Genomic DNA, 15,919 nt, shown 5'->3' with positions numbered 1-15,919 from the left:
CTAAATCCCTGAAATTCAATTCTAGAGCAAGCTATAAAATAAACGGTATTATCAATGTATGCAGTAGCTGTTTTAAGAAACCACAAGAAGGGAATTTTTAGGGGGAAAAATACCTAAGAAAGACCAAGCTTCTGCTCTGTCCTTCCATCACTCTACCAAGATCTCCACTCCCCACTGACTTTTAACCTGCTGACTGCGCAATCTTGTCCTTTCTTCATTTTTGTGAAGCAGTGTTCTTGGTCTCTTCCCACTTCTTTTACGGTGGCCTTAAAAGTAGCTTTCTTAACTCCTGTCTTTAGCTTCCTAGATTTCTCTCCTTACTATCCTTCTGTTGTCCTTCTACATCTTATTTCAACCATGGCTCCATGGTCTCTCTTCAAAACACTTCTAAACTGTGCTGGTTTTTTTTTTTTTTCCCCCCCTATTTAGACATGCAATCAAAAATCTCATTTAAGTTCTTATGAATTACCACAATGTGCTTTTTTGGCTTTGGCACATGCTCTGCTTGTACAAAGTCAGAGCATTGTTACAACAATGAACTTTCCATCCCATCACTTTGATTGCAGTATTCATTTCTGTGCATTCCTATAACTCCTTTCTTTACATCAAGCTGCTTTACTCACTTTCAGAAAAATCTTCATCAAGTACTGTTTCTTAGTCAACAGCATGAAGTCCACTCCCACTCCTGCTTGGCCCATATTGCAGGCCACTTGTTACATTTTCAGTACAAGCACATTTGTGGTTTCACATGCAAAGGTTCTACACCTGAGGTGGGACGTCTTCACAAGTCATCTCATTACCATCCCTACTCCCTTTCTTTTTATGATGCCTTTAAAAAAATGAGTACTTAGGCTGCTCCTGTGTTATGATTCTTGCCTACTGGGGAAGACCAGGACTGAATTACCCAAGTGTATCCTACTATCCAGTGTCTTGGTCCTTTGACTGTAAGCTACCCAGGGAAACATCTTGTTTTGTGGCTGGTTTTGTACTGTGCCTAGCCTAATCAGACCCTGATCTAGGATCAAAGCTTTTTCATGCTATGGTAATTCAAATCACATTTTTATTGACATTTCTAGTAAAATTCCAGTTTCAAAAAGGAGGTAGTTTGGATTATGTGTACTGATTATATTGTGTTCAAAGAATGATGAAAACTGTAGTTGCTTATGAAACTGAAGTGAATAAAACGTAACTTTGGGCATCAGTTTCAGAGGTCTTAGTCAGCAAAACCAGAAGTAAGATATACTTAGGCCTACAAATTGCAAGATACAACTCTCTGCTCTTCAGCTGCTTATCCACTTAATTAATCTTTTATTGCCTTCAGATAGCTAGCATACACTGTCCAAAGGCTCTTTTGAGATGGAGCATGCTCTGCTGCTCCACTGTCATGTAATTTGATACCACCTCTGGAAGATACTGCCTGTGTGGATATTCAAGACTCATTTTATACAATTTTATCTGCCTGAGTGTTCATAATCTGTACAAGTACAATGAAATCCCACACACCATAAAATGCCAATGTTCCACCTATTGTACAATTTTATTCCCATTTATCACAATAATATCTGAGCTCATTCAAACAGCAACTAAAACTCTTACAAGTTCTTCCCTGGTAATGCTTCCTTTTTTCACTGCAGAAAAAAAAGTTTGCAGAAGGACTTTTTGAACACTGTACTTTCCATTCAGCTCTTGCTGAAATTCGTACTATTTTTCCAGTCTCCTTTTTCTTCCCGTCCTACAAAACAAATATCCTATTAACCTATTGTTGAGAAAGTCATCTCCAAAAGATTATTGTTTCTTCTGTTTCATGACTGACACTGTTTGCTCTAGGAACATAAACAGACTCAAAGAAATCCACAGTCACAACAGAAGATTGACTTGAAAGTGGGATTCCTATGGAGGCATTGAGCTTGTAAGTGTGCAGGCACAAGGAGCAGTTACAGAATTTTCCACTATACACTCAGAAATGAAACAGCAAAATTAAAACAATAAAAAATACAAGTCAACCACTTTTTATAAAACTATGTTTTGGAGGAAAAGATTCACTGGCATTGGTACAGAATCACTAAAGTACTTGGTTTGTGAAATAATTATTTTTAAGCAGAAAGTCCCAACACCTCAACTGCATTAATCAAAACCACTGACCAGCTTTGGGCACCACATTTATCAGTAAAAATCATGAAATATACACACCTGTACAACAATGCAAAGATTTCTCAGGAAACAGGCAGATGTCTTAACTGATGAAAAAATGGCTATCAACCATTTTTATGGTTATGGTTATCCTTATCCAACCATAAGGATGACTATTAACCAACTCAAACTCCAGATGCCCAATATTGTTCTGACTGCACTAAAGTCAGGAAGAATTACACTTGTACAGGAAAAGGCAGGAGCAGGGACATAAACCAAAGTTTCAGTAGATGATACCCAAAGAAATAACTGAGAACTGCAAATGCCTTGAAAACCAGGAGAACTGCATATGTTTAACTGCCACCTACTCACCAAGATCTGAAAAACTACAAGCAACCCACAAGCTTCTGTTATTTAGAAAACTAAGATTAGCCACCATCCAAAATTGAATATTTTTTTTTTTAATTCTGAACTGAACATTTTTGCCCAAGAATACTGACCAGAAAGGGATACAGAAAGGGAAACAGAAAGCAAAGCTAATACACAGAATCAAAACAGGAATTATTCCGTTTTAGAAACTGCTTTAGACAGAGTTTTAGTGGTGCTGGCATGTTACTGAGAAATCTGCTTAAAACCTGACTCATGGGTTGTGCTCGATTTGGGATTACGAAAAGATGCATTTTCTCTGGTTAGACAGACAGGGTTCTCATGTTTCTTGGCTGGATTTAACTGTTTCAGCAGTGAATGATAACCTAAAGTCCACAGGATCACTGTGGCACATTTTTCCTGTCAAATTCTCTGCATCTGCAGAGGCACCAGGTTTTGGCAGCTCTCACAGTTTTTGCTTCTCTCTTCCCTGTTATGCACTGCAACTTTTCGTAGTAATTTTTTTTTTTTTTTTAATTAAAGATCTTATCTATGTTGCAGGATGCTCTCTGCTGCACTGCAAAAGGAAGAGTGGAGAGGACAATCTTTCGGACAAATACTTTTTAAAAGCTTGTACATAAAAATAAGCACCTGGACTCACTGGCTCCAGTCTTAAATGGGTTCCTCCACTAGAACAAACAGGTGTAAGGGAAGGAATCTGAAAGAAAATCAGGATTAAAACTTTACAAAATTTTAGATCTGTATCAATGACAGTCAAAGAAATACAGGCTGTCCATTACATGCTAAATATGAGTGCAGGCCAAACTCCTGGAAGTATTAGTGAGTAAGACAGAAAGCCATCAAACTAAAAATGAAATGTGGACACTGCACACAGATATATACTGAAAATAGCCTATCTATTACAGGAGTTACTCACCACTTTGGACTGGACTCTTCCACTCTTGATTATAACTTTACCAATTTTAACCATTTGACCTATAAATTTTAGAATTCTGCGAGCTTCAAAATGTACTTTAATGACATAAGAAAATTCTTTTTTCCAAAAATTGTCAGGGTAACTCCAAACAGAATAAAAATAAATCCGATGATCTTTCTTTAGTCCACATGCTTTGGATGAGGAACTGAACCAACCACTCATATTCAAACATATCCAAATCCTTAAAAATCTGAAAACTGTACATGCTCAGAGAGAACTGGGGAGTTTTAGAAACAACCAATTCTAAGATGCCACTCTCACAAAGCATACCCCAGAGCAGAGTCAGTAGGACTTTTCATTAACTACTTATCTGGTACCAGCTCTGGAAGCCTGAAGTTTTCACCTCTTTTGTTCTCTGGCAGCTAACTCTATCTATCTGGCACCAGACTGCATGGAAGAGGAAGATGCAGAGTTCAAATGCAAAGGAGACATGAGCAAGGAAAGGGTACTGGTAACAGGAGTACATCGGCTCAGGCTTTTCAGAAAGAGATGAAGGCATTTGGTGACAAGCCAAAATGACACTTGGCAGTTGCGAAGAGATGAAGAGGAAGTGAGACTGAACTACACATCTTCTACACATTCTACACTGAACTACACATCTTTGTTCCACCATATATTATTAGGAAGTGGGTCTGGAGAGGAGCTGTGTTGAAATACTAGCAGAAAGAATGAGGACCAAGTTACATTATGAAAGAGACAAAGGGGAAGGAAGGAAAAAAGGAATTCAAGAAAAAAACTGGAAGCACCAGGATGTAGAAGAGAAAGAGAAACCAGGACAAAGTAAAACAGGACATAACTTACCAACAGGGTCTGGCAGTGGGTGGGGGAGTCTAGGAAAAGACACTGCAGAGAAAACAATGATTACTAAGCTGGGAGATTGAGATGAAGGTTCCTAGTGACTAACATCTGTAGGGACTGGTATGAGAAACCTGAAGATAGGAATTAAGTTGAAGATTCAAGAGGATAAAAAGATGGAGTTAGAAGAGGGCATGAACAAGATATCTAAAGATTCTCCAATTTTTGCTTTTCCACTGTTAACAAATAGTTGTGGAATCCAGAGGTTAAGTACTACATCTCACTTTAATATCGTAGAATCATAGAATGGTTTGGGTTGGAAGGGACCTTTATAGATCATCTAGTCCAACCCCCCTGCCATGGGCAGGGACAACTTTCACTAGATGTCACATGACAATTTTTTTTTCTTTAAAAAGAACAAATTCAACATTAATTTGTTGAATGGGAAGTGATTGTGCCTTTGTACTCGGCACTGGTGAGACCACACCTCAAATGCAGTGTTCAGTTTTGGGCCCCTCGCTACAAGAAAGACATTGAGGTACGGGACCATGTCCAACAAAGGGCAATGAAGATGGTGAAGGGTCTGGAGCACAAGTCTTATGAGGAGCAGCTGAGAGCTGGGGTTGTTTAGCCTGGAAAAGAGGAGGCTGAGGGGAGACCTTATCACACTCTACAACTACCTGAAAGAAGGTTGTAGCGAGGTGGGTGTTGGTCTCTTCTCCTAAGTGACAAGTGATAGGACAAGAGGAAATGGCTGCAAGTTGTGCCAGGGGAGGTTTAGATTGGATATTAGGAAAAATTTCTTCACCGAAAGGGTTGTCAGACATTGGAACAGGCTGCACAGGGACGTGGTTGAGTCCCCATCCCTGCAGGTTTTTAAAAGACATGTGGATGACGTGCTTAGGGACATGGTTTAGTGGTGGACTTAAGCAGTGTTAGGTTAACAGTGGGACTTCATGACCTTAAAGGTGTTTTCCAAACTAAACAATTCTATGATTCTATGAACATACTACACCTAAAACTGTGAAAAACCTAAGGCTGACAAGTCAAGCGCTCAGAAAACATTATGGCTAATGCCAGAATTGAGAATACTTGTACAATCTTAATTTGTCCTCTTATGGCATATGCATTATAACAGCATTATATTATTATAAGCTATTTTTCCCACTTGGAAGGATGCTTTATATTACAATGTTAGTAACGTATTTTTAAGCACGGAAAATGCTACTATGGGACTATTATTCCTACAAAGTTTAGAAAATGTATGAGCAAGCAATGAAGCTGACAGTGGAAAATGAGAAAACCCAAGCAGGTTGCTATTAAAGCGTTAAGAAAATCAGACTCCTTTGTACTAAGACAATGCTGGAAGCCCCAAGGGGAAAAAAGGGAGAACACATCTGTTCCTATTGACGTCACGAGGCTAAGGGCCAGGCTCTACCCCTGTACATGCACAATTTCCATTACCTCCAGCTGAAACAACTTGTAACTTAGAGTAGAACTGGGTCTTGTGCATAAAAGTCAAAACAATGTATTAGAGACACAAGTGCCATAAATTATCATCAGTGCATTTTGCAAGTGCCTAACAATGTTGTACAAAGTGAAACACTGACAGTCCCTGCCTTGAAAACTTGAGTATCCTAGTCTAAGAAAATATGCAACCAGCATTAAGAGGAGGATACTGAGAAACACTGGCAAAGGTAGTCTGTATCCAGAGTTTGATTATTCTAAACTGTTTACAGCCAGATCATATTACTTGAAAATTCCCTTTTGCTGAAGATTAGAAACTACTCTACTGAATGCAGCATGACTTGTTTGCTTTTTAATTCATATCATTTTGATAGAGTTATCAAGTAATCAATCAGAATTTACTTAAATAATGATTCCCTCCCAAATGGTTTGGAAATGATTGCAGATATATATCACTACTTTAAATATATTTTCTTGATGATGGTTTTAGTTATAAGAAAGTTTATTTGGGTATTGTTGACATTGCAGTTCCTCTTGCAATGTTCATCATCATCATACTACTTTTGGGTCACTATTTCTGCCATACACATTACACCTCATAAATACAACTAAATGAACAAAATGTGTTCACTTACTTAATTTACTTAAAGGCATATCTATACATAACAAACTATAATGGCAATGAAAGAAGAAAGAAAGAAAGAATAAGGAATTGAAACAGTGGTCGTGGAGAGACAGCTTGGTCTATTTGCTTTTAAAAAATATCTGCTGAAACAATACTTCCAACATCAACATTTTTTAAGTACCATTTCTTCTTAGTAGAAAGCCTATAGCAATTTATATTTTGTGCATAATTTTATTTGTGGGATCTGAAATTATTTGATCTAAATGGTGTCAGAGGGATCAAATGGACATTAACTTATTAAGAGGGATAACTAAGGGTTCTTATGATGCATTCTTACATTGTGTTTCAACATCAGTAAGACTGTTTTGATATGCACTTACTATATTCTCCATGGGAATTGTAAAATAATGTTCAATATCTTATATTGCACTGGTGGTGATATGTGGCAATTGTTTTTTCTGTAATTTTTTGAATGCTTTTGTAATTTTTTTGCCCAGATCTATTATAAAAACTGGTAAAATTTCGTAAGAACTGTTTATTCACTGTCTTGCTTTCATTTAAATGCAGCCTGAAGAAATCCAGAAAAAAAATTGTTATTAAAGTGTACATTAGTACTTAGTATAATATTAAGAGAAAAAAAAAGCTTATGGCAAACTATGATAAGTAAACTTTTTATAACATAATTATCTATTGTCCTCCAGGAAATAGCACATTGGCTTGCACTGCAGAAACTCCAAAAGCTTTAGAAGTTTGGAACACACAAGAAGAACCTAACAAAGGTAACTGCCACATAAGCAGGTCCATAGGAGGTGGCCTATTTAGGCAGAAAAAAGTAGATGGGGGATCAGAGTTCTTTTTTATACTCGGTACAATCAATTTTCCTAGTTTTAGGAATATAAACTTTAAAGAAGCCTATGTGCAGTGGTCCTCATATCTTCTTATGTTCTTGTACTACTTCTGGCTGAGGTAGAGTTAATTTTCTTCATAATAGCTTGTATGATGCTATGGTTTGGATTTGTGATGAAAAGACTGTCAGTAACACTCAGATGTTTTAGTTACTGCTGAGCAGTGCTTACACAGTGTCAAGGCCTCTTCTGCTTCTTACACCACCCCACCAGCGAGTAGGCTGGGGTTATACAAGAAATTGGGAGGGGACACAGCCAGGACAGCTGACCCCAACTGATCAAAGGGATATCCCACACCATATTACACTGTGCTCAGCAATAAAGGCTGGGGGAAGGAGGAGGAAGGGAGAACGTTCAGAGTTATGACATTTGTCTTCCCAAGTAACCGTTATGCATGATGGAGCCCTGCTTTCCTGGAGATGCCTGAACACCTGCCTGCCCATGGGAAGTAGTGAATGAATTCCTTGGTTTGCTTTGCTTGCGCATGCAGCTTTTGCTTTACTGTCTTTATCTCAGCCTTCGAGTTTTCTCGCTTTCACCCTTTCAATTCTCTTCCCCATCCCATTGTGGGGGGTCACAAGTGAGCTGCTGTGTGGGGCTGAGCTCCCTACCTGGACTAAACCACAACAGTTCTCCACATAATGTATGCTTTCATTAATAAGACGTCTTGCAAATCAGATCCACTTTTACCAACCCCCACAGCCTACACCATTTTTACCACCACTGGTAGCAAGCAAAGTGGTGAAAAAGCTAAGTGAGGTCCAGGAGACTTCTTTTTATTAGGAACTTCCTGAAAGTCCTAATGCTCATGAGAAGTCTTATATACTTTCTACCACAAGTATATGTTTACATATGTATATGAGAGCAAGAGTGTGATGAAGTATTTCCTAACTTCAGAAAGCTCCCATAAGCTATTAAATACTACTATACAATCTATGGCATAGATTTTTGATGCATTAAATGCCTAAGTAAAATTGAAATTAAAAGTAGGCCCATGGGAGTTTACCTTACTCTGTCTCTGAACATAGACCAAGAACTCAGGAAATACACACACATTCCCTAAGTTACAGAGACACTGAAGTCAAACCCGAGGCAATGTATGAAGTGATCTTCTTCTCCACTTTACTGTTAAAATTCACAGCTCATGTATATATGCATACTTGTCCTGTTTACACACTTCCTACAAATATTCTGTGGGTGGACTTGATGCTTGCCATTTGTTCTTATTTTTCAAATTAGTGTATGGTTGGCCATATACTTACTGTTTGGCCACTTGATCTAAGTGTTTGCAAGTCACTGATTAATTGCAAAGAAACAATAGCTTTCTGTAAAGCGATTTGTTAATTGTAACACACTTTCTACTGAGAAGTGTCATCGCAGCAAACTTAAACAGGTAAGCAGAGATACAGCCACGTCAACAAAATTCCGTATCTATACTAGCCTCAGTTGATATGTCATAAAAATATATTTTCCTTTCTCAAAACTTATGACACTGCTAGCTCACAGTCATCCTACAATCATCTAATTGTTCTGAATTTTTGTTTCTTTTCCTTTGTGATTTCCAGCTGATGAGTCTCTAGTATATAGTTAAAATTTTTGGCTTTTTTTCTATTAGAACTTCATCCCCGTTCTGTGATTTTACTCCTCATCTGGTTAGTATGTTATTCCAAACATCCTGTATATTGATAGTTTCTTATCCAAATCTAATTCATTTTTACTTACTTGCCAAGACCACTACTGAAAATGCTAAATAAAATCAAATCCAAGATTACTCTTTTTGAAATGCTAGCCTTAACTTTTCTCCAGAATGATGTCTTGCCCTAACAGGACAACTTTTTGCCATCCTTCATATTCCTAGTCTCTTACACGTACACTATATCTACCTTACACCAATCCCTATATTCTGCAGTTTACTAAATGGGTTCCATAGTAAAAAACATCCCTGAATTTCAGTGTTGCATGCCACCAACTAGCTCACATAACCAAAATTTCCTAGATCTCTTCTCATTTCTTAAATACTGGTACTGTCTGACAATCTCCAGGAATAGCGTACCACCTTTGACTTACAAAAAATTCTTGAGATTTCATACCACATTTTTTCTATTACATTTAGATGGAGATTTACTCCTCTGACTTGAACACACTCTTTTGATTTTAATTTCACTGTGAAAACAGTAACATCTATTCGTATACATTCATTCATTCCCCTTCCTTGTTTTTCCTTCACGCCACCCTTTACTCTAGCCAGCAATTATCAGAAAAGCAAAGTACGCAGTTTGAGGGAGAGAGCCTAGATTTTTCACTCCATCCTCACTAAAAAAAGAGCTTAACTTCTTCATTTCAGGTTTTCCTTACATTTTTACAAGTGATGCACCTTTTACTATTTATTATTTATTTTCACAATCTAATTTAATTAGAATGTTGGCAAATCGCACCTCACCCTTACTATTTCTAACCTCTAAGCCACAACTTTCTCTTCATCTGTTGGTTGACAGCCTACTTCTAATATCTTGTTTGAAGTCACCCCCTTTGCAGTTAAGTCTGGAGCTTTTCCTTATACATTGTTCTCACTTATTAAAGAAATTCCCAAGCTTTCCCCATAGTCAGCTGTTCAACTGATTTCACCAACTAGTTCTTTCTATTTGCCTTACAGTCTACCCTTTTAAAGCTGAAATGCTTAGATTTCAATCAATTTGTATTTACATTTGCATTTATTTTAAACTGATTGAATCCATGATTACTAAATAGAAGATTATATCCTCTGAGTAGAACAGGCTCTCTGAACGTTGCTAAATGATGCACACCTGTATGTTTTTCTACTAAAATCAAATTCTGTACGTGTCTCACCCATGTGTCCTTCCTTTTTTTTTGTAATTATGTATATTGAATAGTACTAATTAATACTCTGGGGCCAGGAGCATTTGCTTCTCTTGACTCTGGAATTTACTGCTACCAAAGAAATAATAATAATGATAATAATGATAATGATAATAACAACAACAACAATTTTTGCACAGATCATGGATTTTCTAGTACACTAATCATTTAGTGGATTGTGTTAGGAGTTGCTGAACCATGTAGTCCAATAGAAGAGAGGCTGCCATGGCTCCATTTTCCCAGGTCTAGTCAGCAGCAAGTCTGGCCACATATTCCTAATAGACACACACACAATGTAGGTATACAGAAATATATATATATATAAAAATATGCACATGGCCAACCATACAGATCAACATAGACACAAACACAAGCAAACACACATGGCATGAACGGTGTAATCCTGTCCTCCTCCCTGGCCTGGGTCCCTATGACCTGAGGTGTGACTCTTGCTGCTGGCTTACACCCCATACACATACACGCACACGGAACAGGGAGTCCTCTCACCCAGTAAAAGAGTTGGAAATAGAGTTTAGTGAGAAGACAGGAGAGATTGCACTGGTCAGGCAGAGGTCATAGACAGACAAGTGTACTGACCAACAACCTGTTTACACAGGACTAGCCCTATTTACCTCCTCATCCCACTATTTTCCTACACTTGCTCATTTCCATACCACCTTGATCCCTTCCTTTCCCCACCTTTGTTTCTTGTCCTAAACATCCCATAATAAGCCTTGTACAATCCCCAAATGCTCTTCCTATTATGCATCCCATAATGTGTCCTGTACCCCTAGGCAGTAACCCCCTCAATCTGTGAGGCAACACACAGCGCTTTTTGGTTGACTGCTGGATGTGTGTCCCAGCCCCATGGGGCTGAGGGTCCCCTGGGACAGCCCTGGGAGGGCCTGGGCAGGGGCTCCCTTTCTCTGACCCGGTTATTGGGGCTCGCCCCACCTGCCCATGTGCCCCTGAGCTCCTCCTGTGTATGTAGAGATGAGCCTTTAATCACCTAACCTAGCACTCTGTAAACAGAGATTAAATATCACTGTTGAAATGCTGCCAGTACTGCACATTCAGGTCTGCAATGCCAATCAATAGAAGAGGTTCAAGGCAGGGAGTAAACAGGAGCAGCCAAAATTAGTGCAACTGTAGGACTGCACAGGTACAGAGAATCAAATCAAAGACACTGGCACAGTTAAAAGCCTTACCATAGCCACTATAAAAATAAACACACTGAATTTTCAAAAGGGAACTTGGGCTCAGAGTTTTTATATTCCATCTGAGAGACAGAGATTAAGATCCTTACCTTAATGAGATTCCTCTCCTCTTTTCTGCTTTCCTCTACCACTAGACAACCTTCCTATCTACACCCAGGCCACTGAAGCAGCTCTTCTCCTGTTTCAGATCTCACCACCATGGAAAACACCAACATTTCCAACTCGGGTCTACTCCAAAACCTTGCTGAGGCACCACTTGGCTACCCAGTCAACAGAGCCGGCATGGCATCTTGGAAACGCTTGTGCTCACAACATTTGTGTTTTCCTAGTAGCTCGTCCAGCAGGACTGTTCTTGACCAGAGACAACCCTGCGTTGCTCGTGAAATACGAAGAGCTCTCAGACTATCATGATTTGATGACACACGTATCTATCTGAGCTGGACTGGCTGGTGTTATTTATGTAGCAACATAGCTGTACTTGTCCGGCACACGGGACGGGTTCGTGGGATTGTGAACTGTGACAGGAATCCAGCCTTCTTCACGAGCCTGTCAGTTACCCAGTGCGTGCACAGCACTCTGTAAGTAACAAAAATAGACATGCTGCCTACCGATGGATCTTAAAAATATCAGGACGCCCTTGCTAAGGGAGAAGTGTGTCCCGGTGACCTTGAGCGCGGTGACTTTCCTCTGCTCTCCCCTCCCGGGCACAGAGCAAGGCCCACTGGCGAAGAAACTCCCCTCCACCCCAGAAACGGCGGCGTTTTTTAGGGGCACGAGCTGCGGAGCGCTTGCGCGCCCTCAGGCCGGGAGGGGAGGGGGAGAGCTGCGCGCCCACACACAAGCACGAGGGATTACAGCGGATTTTCCTTCAAAGCAGAGACACGCACACAAAGCTTTCCCCGGGGGGAGCCTCTCCCTTGGCTCCGGCCTTGCAGCGCTGCGGGAGCCTGCCCTCCCCCGTTCCTCGCCGTTTAACCCGGTACGACCGGGTTGGGCAGGGCGGCGAGGCCTCGGTGCGGGCACGGGGGCAGCGGCTGGAGCCGGCCGCGGAGCACCGGCCCTGGGGCGGGTGTGCCGCGCGCACCACAGCCCGCTGTGGGGACTCCCGAGAGGGGGAGGCTGGCGCGGGGCGGAGCGGCCCATCCTGCCGCCGAGCCAGAGGAGGGACCCCCGACCGCAGCCGCGCCGCCGGTGACTGTGCCGCCCCACGCAGTCTCCCGGGCAGCGAGGTGCGTGTAGTGCGGCGGGAGTGCCGGCCCCTCGGGGCAGGGGGTGCGCCACGGCCCCCCGGGGCTCGAGCGGCGGGGCGGAGGGGCCGTCTCCCCCTCTGCGGCGGGAGCGGAGTGCAGCGGCCCGGGGAGGGGGCGGGGAGGATGACTTCATGCCGCCGGAGCGCCGTGAATTTAGGAGCAGCTGCTGCCGCCGCCGCCGCCGGCGGGATGTGGGGGTGAAGTGACAGCGGGAGCTGCTGCCGGCTGAGGGAGGGGCAGCGCCCGGCACCCCGCTCCGCCGCGCACCCCGCTCCGCCGAGCCCAGGGGTTCTGGGGCGCCACGAGCAGCCGCTGCGGGAGGGAGGGAGGGAGGAAGATGCGCTGAGCCGGTCGCTGGAAAGGTGAGCGGGAGCTGCCGGGGGCGTGTGCGGGGGCGGGCGGCGAGCGCTGCGGCGCTGCCCGCGTAGGGAGCCGCGACACTGCCGCTGCGAGCTGCCCGCCTCGGCTTGCCCGTCTGCCGCCGGCCCGCTGCGAGCGCGGGGAAGGCCGGGCTGGCGGCCTGGGCAACAGCCGCCGTGCTGCGTGCGTGCAGGCAGGGTCTAGGGCTGTGCTCAGGCATGTGGCTTCCTTTTTCCTTCTCCTGCGGTGCCCTCCGAGAGCCTCCAAGGCTGCCCTCTCAGAAGCGCCACTGTGTTGCGTTTTATCTTTTATTGCCAGGATGTGCAGTGGCTCCGTGCCAGCTCTCTGTTCAGCAGCCCGGGCTGCTTTCTTTACCCTTGTCAGAAGGGATTCGCTCGCCCGGAGGGAGCATGTTGTCTGCGGCGTAGCACAGGACGGGCGCGAAAGCGGGAAGGACTGTGGAGCGCTGCGACAGGTGCAGAACTGTGCTCCGGGTTTCCTTCTGCTCTCTCCAGTCCGATGTGCGTTCCTCAAGTGACGGGGAAGACATCTTAGGGCAGAAGGGTTTCAGGGGAACAGAAGCGAAAAAGGATGTCTCATTTACATGCCTGGATTTGGAAGTCACTTCACAGGAAACTAAAGGGAGTGTAGAAGAAGTTGGAGAGCCAGCCCTTATACCAAAATGGATTCTCTTGACTTTTCGGGGACTTCTGTTTCTGTTTTTTTTTCCTTCTTCCATTTTTATCATCTAGCACAAGGTTTGGGACAAACAAAAGAGCAGCAAAATTAAAATGCCTTTGTTTGTTAAATGGAAGAATTAGTGAGTTGCTCTTCCATCATATCACCTTCAGAAGTGGAAAAACAAGATTACGTGCAGCATTGTAGCTTGGCCATTGACATTGCACATTGTGGTATGTACACACACAGGTCTTAACATTAGATAAATGGTCTTTTGGAATTGAGTAGAAGCGGAAAATCTGCCTGGCCTCTGTCTCTGTCTGATATGTTGGTGATTTTTGGTTTTGTTTTTTCTTTGTTCTGCTCTAAAAAAGGTTGCTCTAAAGCAGGCATGTCAATACAGGAGGCTAGGGTTGGCATGCAAAGGCAGATCATTAGAATGAGCACTATCTGCATGGTTAATGGCTCTATGTGGTTTGGTTTGGAAGCGAAAACAATAATTGTGCCTCTGGGAAGAAAAGGATAGGGTATTAATCTGTTCATAATGAAAGGAAGCAGGATATTGGAAGCTGAAGGATATTTTATTCAATGTCTGTTTACTTGTATATTCATCTTAAAGAATCCTCTTATCCTCTGTGTTCATAGAGCAGCTCGTACAGTTGTGGGATCCCCAGTTGTGGTTGAAGCCTCTGGTCATGGTGCTAGAGTGATGAAAGTAATACTTGGGGAAGTAACAGGCAGTTGCTTGGTCTGTTGTCATTATTTCTGGGAAGATATTTGAATACGTGTATTTGCCTCGGTACTGTTGCTGGGTACGCAGAATGCAAATGATGGCTACAGAAACAGGAAATGTGTATAAAAGACAATTGAGGTTTCACAAGGGTGAAACAAAGAGTGACTGGTGAATTGCAGTGTCAGAAATCAGTTCAACCGAAAAATCTTTGCTCTGAAGAACAGTTATTAACTATGACCCCGTATAAGCTTGTTCCTTTTAAGCACTCCATGGCACGTCTGATGTATGCATTTCAAGCTAGAAAAAAATTCTCATTCCATCAAACCTGTATCTTTCATCTACCAAATGTTTACTTTGTTCCTGTAAAAAACACTTGGTAGTCTGAGTTATGATATCTCTACTGTTTTTTCCTTTCTAGAAAAAAAACATGTCTGGCTGCCTCAGTGGTTTAAATGTAGTCATTTGCTGATTTCTCCTCTAATTACCTTTGGCTGGACAAAGAAACCAGGTAGCTGAGTTCAGATACTTCTCATATTAGTCCACCCGTTCGATATAGTCAATTTCTTCACTGAAGAGAGCATCAAGTAATGGTCTCCCATTCTGTTGTTGTAAATACAGGGTAGTATGAGTACTCACTAATGTTGACACAACATTAGCACAGTAAATTTAGCTGTTTGTGCTTCCTGGCAAACCTAAATAATATTTCAAGACTGTTAGTTAACATTTTTAAAACAATGTGGTGGCAGGTGTGCAGGACTAGTTGACCAAGAGCCATACGTTATCATAGATGTGAATGTACCTCTGATTCATTTGACACTGAAAATGTGAATTGCTTTTGTTTTTATCTTACGTGTACTTTATCTTAGGTGTTCTCCAACAACAGGCGGTGTAGTCATGTAAAATGCAAGAGTTCATGTGTCCATAGAAAAAAATGTGTATATATAATTATCAGTGTGAATTTAGTTCAATAGTGTAACTTATGTAAATCCACTTCCGACAGACTTCTCTTCCAGAACTCCTCTTCCTCCTTCTCTTACAGTAACTTCCATACCTCTGCCAAGCAAAGAAAAGTATCTTTATTGTGGTTAATGTGGGGCAACAGCCCTGCTGACTGGAAGAACAGCCTAGTTGGCCAGCTGGTTGATGCCAGGCAGACTGGGTAGCAGCTGAAATTTAGCTGCCTTTTCCTCAGCAGGTCTGCTGTTTTGGAACTCTTCATCTGGGTTAGCGCTTCAAATTTGTAAGAGCTTAATTATCCTTGAGGTTTCTAGGCCACAGTCAGCCTTTGAACCAGCAGGTTCGTTTGACCAAATTTGTGAGTGGGGGCCAAATGGGTATGTTTGCATAAGGCTTGTTTCCTTAGGAGAACCAACTGGAAAACCTAGTAACCCTGAATGCACTTGAAGTTGCAGAGGTTTGACTTCACTTGTCATCTTTTCCAAGGGCTGAAATGAAACAGTTCAATTAATATATTTTCTCTTACTATGAGAACGTTTAAAGCTGATGTTTCTAAGCGCTG

At 42.0% G+C, this 15,919-nt stretch overlaps 1 protein-coding gene across 2 annotated transcripts in view; it reads left to right on the top strand.

Moving 5' to 3' along the window:
• The first annotated feature begins 12,964 nt into the window (after positions 1 to 12,964).
• PKIA (cAMP-dependent protein kinase inhibitor alpha) overlaps positions 12,965 to 15,919 on the top strand; it is a 45,560-nt gene continuing 42,605 nt past the window's right edge. The window contains exon 1 of one of the 2 annotated variants that reach the window (XM_059815304.1): positions 12,965 to 12,991. The gene's annotated coding sequence lies outside the window, so the exon portion shown is untranslated. Of the gene's footprint in view, positions 12,992 to 13,882; positions 13,901 to 15,919 lie in introns of those variants that run through there. The other variant, XM_059815305.1, reaches the window with a different exon arrangement.

The sequence above is a fragment of the Gavia stellata genome, chromosome 3 (assembly GCF_030936135.1).
Source record: "Gavia stellata isolate bGavSte3 chromosome 3, bGavSte3.hap2, whole genome shotgun sequence".
Taxonomy (NCBI): domain Eukaryota; kingdom Metazoa; phylum Chordata; class Aves; order Gaviiformes; family Gaviidae; genus Gavia; species Gavia stellata.
Note: the sequence above shows the minus strand (reverse complement) of the source record. Positions and strands in the feature narration are given on the sequence as shown.